This window comes from Mandrillus leucophaeus, unplaced genomic scaffold, assembly GCF_000951045.1.
Source record: "Mandrillus leucophaeus isolate KB7577 unplaced genomic scaffold, Mleu.le_1.0 Scaffold237, whole genome shotgun sequence".
NCBI lineage: Eukaryota > Metazoa > Chordata > Mammalia > Primates > Cercopithecidae > Mandrillus > Mandrillus leucophaeus.
In genome coordinates, this window is record NW_012102443.1 from 440,756 (window position 1) to 446,361 (window position 5,606).

Below are 5,606 nucleotides of genomic sequence, written 5' to 3' on the forward strand. Positions count from 1 at the left end.
AAAAAAAAAAAAAAAGAAATGAAAATGTAAAATGTAATTTTACTTTTCTGGTTTTAATAGAAGCAAATTCCTCAGTAACCTTTTTTTTTTTGAGACGGAGTCTCTCTCTGTCCCCAGGCTGGAGTGCAATAGCCGATCTCGGCTGACTGCAGCCTGCGCCTCCCGGGTTCAAGCAATTCTCCTGCCTCAGCCTCCCAAGTAGCTGGGACTACAGGTGTGCGCTGCCACATCTGGCTAATTTTCATATTTTTTAGTAGAGACAAGGTTTCACCATGTCAGGCAGGATGGTCTTTATCTCCTGACCTCGTGATCCTCCTGCCTCGACCTCCCAAAGTGCTGGGATTACAGGTGTGAGCCACCGCACCCAGTCCATCAGTAATATTTTTAAAATGTACTTATTAGCTCACCTCATTTTCACTTAAGGTAATTTCCATGGTTGATAATTTTTTATGACTCACTGACAATCTCAAAAGGGTTTTCGTGGCCAGGTGTGGTGGCTCACGCCTGTAATCCCAGTACTTTGGGAGCCCGAGACTAGTGGATCACCTGAGGTGAGGAGTTGGAGACCAGCCTGGCCAAGGTGGCGAAACCCCGTCTCTACTAAATATAAAAAATTAGCCAGACGTGGTGGCAGGCGCCTGTAATCTCATGTACTTGGGAGGCTGAGGCAGGGAGAATTGCATGAACCCTGGAGGCAGAGGTTGCAGTGAGCCAAGATCATGCCACTGCACTCCAGCCTAGGTGATCCAGTGAGACTCTGTCTCAAAAATAAATAAATAAATAAAAGGTTTCTGTTTGTTTTTTGAGACAGGGTCTCACTCTGTTGCCCAGGCTGGAGTGCAGTGGTACGATCATGGCTCATTGCAGCCTCCGCCTCCCAGGCTTAAGCAATCCTCCCACCTTAGCCTCCCCAGTACAGGTGTGCATCACCATACCCAGCTTATTTTTGTATTTTTGGTGGAGACGGGGGTTTCACCATGTTGGCCAGGCTGGTCTCGAACTCCTGAGCTCAGGTAATCCACCCACCTCAGCTTCCCAAAGTGATGGAATGATAGGCTTGAGCTCCCAGCCGGCTGCTAGTTTTGAGTGGGGTCCAGAACAAGTGAAGGCTCTGCAACAGGTGCAGGCTGTTGTGCAAGCTGCCCAGCCACTTGGTCACATGACCCAGCAGATCCAATGCTGCTTGACATGTCAGTGGCAGAGAGCAATGCTGGGTGGAGCCTTGGCAGGCCCGCATAGGAGAATCACAGTGTAGACTTTTAGGATTCTGGTGTAAAGCCCTGACATTGTCTGCGGATAATTACTTTTTTTTTTTTTTTTTTTTTTTGTACTTCAACATTTTACAATAGAGAGTAGCAGAAAATACTACATGCTAACACGGACAATATGATACACAACCTCGTGGGAGAAGTTAGCAGGGAGCACGTGGCAGAGGCCACAGGTTTAGACTAAGAGCCTTTCAATGGCCTGCTGAATGGATTGGATCTGCTGTTTCAGTTGTGAGCTTTCTTTGATGGTGACAGAACAGGTGATGACAGGCCTGGAGACCCCACAGTCTCTCCCCAGGGCCTGCTTCGAGCGCACAAATACGTAGGGCACGTTCTTGGCTTCACACAGCAGTGGAGGTGCAGAATGATCTCCAGTGGCTCGGTGTCTGCAGCTATCACGATGAACTCAGAGATGCCCCCATTAAGGGTTTTGGTGGCCTCTTTGGCTCCTTTCTGAAGCTGCTTGTAGTTACATGACTACTGAACGAGCTCCAGTGGTTTCTTGGTGAGGTGGGCATCGGCGAGGGGCTAGGCCTTCGGATTCACATTGGTCTCAGTCATGGCTGTGGTTCTGCGGGCTCGGCACTCCTAGGGCAGCGCAGCCGAGGTCTGAGAAGTGCTTGCCTCCACCCGAACTCTTCTTTTGACAACCAGCTTTTGGCTTGCTACTAGACAGTATTAGGGACTGAATAATTAACCAGGGACCACCAAGTTACTGCATGACCTGACCTGCTCATCACGAACTCAGTGTTATCTGACCTACCAAGTCATAAAGTGAGGCATACAGAGTAGCATTCCATCATCATGCAATGACTGTGCCAAAACTCACAGAATGAGTGGACTCACAGAATGCCTTATCCACTGTCGTGGCGTTAGAGAAAGCTCTGTCTACCAGGTCGCTGGTTTAATAAAACATGACTAGAATGACTCTATCTTAAGGTGAGTAGCTAGGCACTCACAAGGCACCTGTAAGGTTGTTATGGTCTGAAAATAGCCACATTCTAAGCTGACCACCAATTATAATTGCAGAAATATTTATGATCATACGGGACATCTCCCACCAAGCCTGCAGAATGTCCAGATGTCCTAAGAGTGCGGCCCACTTTACTCAGAGAGAACCTTAATGAGCAGGCTTGGGTTGAAGGATTAATGGTCACTGATAGCACCAACAGCCTTACCTTTAGTGAGCACATCTGCACATTCCAGGTTTAATTGTAGCTCCTTAAGAGTTTGTGGTACAGCGTTCCTCCTTCTGCTTTCTGAGGCTGCCTTATTCTGTAACAGAGTAGATTCTGATAAACTTGCTTCTTTCACTGTGCTCAGTGACTCACCTCAAATTCTTTCCTGTGTAAGATCTAAGAACCCTTTCATGGAGCCTGGACTGGAACTCCTCTTTTTCCTGTAACAATGGCATTGCTTCGGATCAAAGTACCCACTTCACAGTAAATGAGGTACACCGTGGGCCCATGCTCATGGAATTCATGGGTCATGCTGTGTTCTCCATCATCCTACCGATTTTGTTCTGTTTTTCTGGTGGAACTCAGACTGAGACAAATATATAGTGAAAGGTAAGTCTTCATTACCCCCTTGACTTCAAGTCCATGTTCCAGAGGAAGCCACCGCATTTCCTTGTGTATCCTTTCTACAGAGATTTTCATAAACATATTTGTATGTACACATTATCAGTTAAAAGAGTCAAACTGTACAATATTTGAAGAGGTTTATTCTGAGCCAAAAGTGAGTGATCACGGCCCACAGCACAGTCCCAAGAGGTCCTAAGACCCTGTGCCCACGGTGGTGGGGCTACAGCTTGGTTTTATACTTTTTTTTTTTGAGACGGAGTCTCACTCTGTCAATAGGCTGGAGTGCAGTGGCACGATCTCAGCTCACTGCAACCTCTGCCTCCTGGGTTCAAGCAATTCTCTGCCTCAGCCTCCTGAGTAGCTGAGATTACAGGCACCTGCCACCACACCCGACTAATTTTTTTTGTACTTTTAGTAGAGACGGGGTTTCACCATCTTGACCAGGGTGGTCTTGAACTCCTGACCTCGTGATCCACCTGCCTCGGCCTCCCAAAGTGCTGGGATTACAGGCGTGAGCCACCGCACCCGGCAGGTTTTACACATTTTAGGGAGAAAGTTCATAGACGGAGTCAAAGATTTTCTGACTGGCACTTGGTTGAGAGAGTCATTATCTAGAGACCTGGAATCAATAGAAAGGAGTGTCTGGGTTAAGATAAGGAGCCCAAGGTCCCAGTTTATTATTATTTTTGACAGGGTCTCTGTTGCCCAGGCTGGATTGCAGTGGCACAATCTGTGGTTTACCGCAGCCTCGGCCTCTTGGGCTCAAGGAATCTGCCCACTTCTGCCTCCCGAGTAGCTGGGACGATAGGCATGTGCTGTCATCACGCCCAGCTAAGACGGGGTCTCCCTATGTTGCCCAGGATGGTGTGGAACTCCTGGGCTCAAGCGATCCACCCGCTCGGCCTCCTAAAGTGCTGGGATTACAGGCTTGAACACCACCATCCTGGCCATTCTTATGCGGATGCAGCTCCAGGCAGCAAGCTTCAGAAAGAATAGGTGGTAAATGTTTCTTATCAGAATTAAAAAGGTGCCAGACTCTTACGTTCTCTCCTGGATCAGGAAAAGATGTGGAAAAGGAAGGAGATTCTCTACAAAATAGATTTCCCCCAGGAGACAGTTCTGCAGGGTTACATAAAACTATGTTAAAGAAATGCATGTCTGGGTAAAATACTTCGTTTTCTTCCAGGGCCTGCTATTTGTCATGTGATGTATTTTAATACTACAGTCTGTTTGGTCAGCCTTAAGGTGTCTGTTTTAATGTTGATGCTGGTCAGTTATACCTGAATTCCAAAGGGAGGAGAGTATAATGGGACATGTCCAAACCCTGCTTCCCATCAGGGACTGAACTGGTTTTTCAGGTTAACTTTGACATTGAGAGAATCAGTTCATTCAGTTGGTTGGGGGGCTTACAAATTTATTTTTGGTTTACAAGGTATAGATAACTATGCCTAAGGGAGGAGACCACCCCTCACATTGTCTTACGCCCAATTTCTGCCTCCAAAGAAAGAAAAAGTAAAAACTAAAAGGCAGAAATGAAATCCACAGGCAGATAGCCCCGCGCGGCACCCTGGGCCTGGTAGTTAAACATCGACCCCTGACCTAATTGGTTCTGTTATCTATAGATTACAATCATTGTATAGAAATGCACTGTGAAAATCCCTGTCTTGCTTTGTTCCGATCTAATTACCGGTGCAAGCAGCCCCCAGTCATGTACCCCCTGCTTGCTCAATCAATCACGACCCTCTCACATGCACCCCCTCAGAGTTGTGAGCCCTTAAAAGGGACAGGAATTGGTTACTCGGGGAGCTCGGCTCTTGAGATAGAAGTCCTGCCGATGCCCCTGGCTGAATAAACCCCTTACTTCTTTAACTCGGTGTCTGAGTTTTGTCTGCTGCTCGTCCTGCTACATGCCTATACCTATATATACAAATGTTTATATATGCATATACGTGTGTATGTATGGTTTGTTTTTCACAAATGGATGCCGACTTTTTTTTTTTTTTTTTGGTAGCGATGAGGTCTCAGGCTAATCTCGAACTCCTGGGCTCAAGAGATCCTCCTGCCTAGGCCTCCCAAAGCACTTAGATTACAGGCATAAATCACTGCGGCGGGTCCTGCTTCACCCTTTTAAAACCGCACTTGGGGGCTCCTCATCAGTGCAGACATTGGCTGGTTCCTTCAAACCGCACAGACTCCCTGCGTGGACGCACCTCGCCGTGTTTACTCCGCTTTCGCCAACCTTTCACTTTCAGGGAATACCCTCTGGCGCCCTTCTCTGGAGCACACGCGGGAACGTCTCGGGATTCCCAAAAGTGGGATACTGAGGTAAAGGGTACGCGCTTTCAGAACGGGAAGACACCGCAAAACACCCGCCAAGACGTGGCCCCGCGTCCGCCCTGCCCACAGCGCAGCCGCTCCCACTCCCGGAGCGCGCCCTGTGCTTCAGACTTCGGATCTGTGTGATCCGCTGTGTGCAACTGTACCCGAAAGGGTCTCCACGTGCACTACCTCGTGACAACTAAGGTGGCCCGTCTTCGACTCCTAGGACTCATCCGCAGCTCAGCGGGGCTTTCAGAATCCTAAGGGCTTCCAATCCGGAAGTTCCCCGTCCTTTCTGCCCCAACATAACATGGCGCCCACCGCAGCCACTTCCGTGATCCGCAGGCGACGAAGTCTCCCGGCCAGGATCAAAGATGGCCGCGCGTCCGCCACGCGCCTACTCTCGCTGGCCACTCCCGGCTCCGCTCTAGCCGCC

General features: G+C 48.7%; 1 protein-coding gene, 1 long non-coding RNA gene and 1 pseudogene across 2 annotated transcripts in view; 1 reads left to right on the forward strand and 2 right to left on the reverse strand.

Moving 5' to 3' along the window:
- The window catches only part of CHFR (checkpoint with forkhead and ring finger domains, E3 ubiquitin protein ligase), a 142,232-nt gene that overhangs the window by 99,444 nt on the left and 37,182 nt on the right, over positions 1 to 5,606 (forward strand). The gene's annotated exons all lie outside the window — the stretch shown is intronic.
- On the reverse strand, positions 1,329 to 1,835 carry LOC105541268 (annotated as a pseudogene).
- On the reverse strand, positions 4,252 to 5,450 carry LOC105541267. Its single transcript, XR_001006321.1, has 3 exons — positions 5,360 to 5,450; positions 4,763 to 5,171; positions 4,252 to 4,299 (listed from the first exon to the last, which is right to left on the reverse strand). It is a non-coding gene; the product is annotated as an uncharacterized LOC105541267 (long non-coding RNA).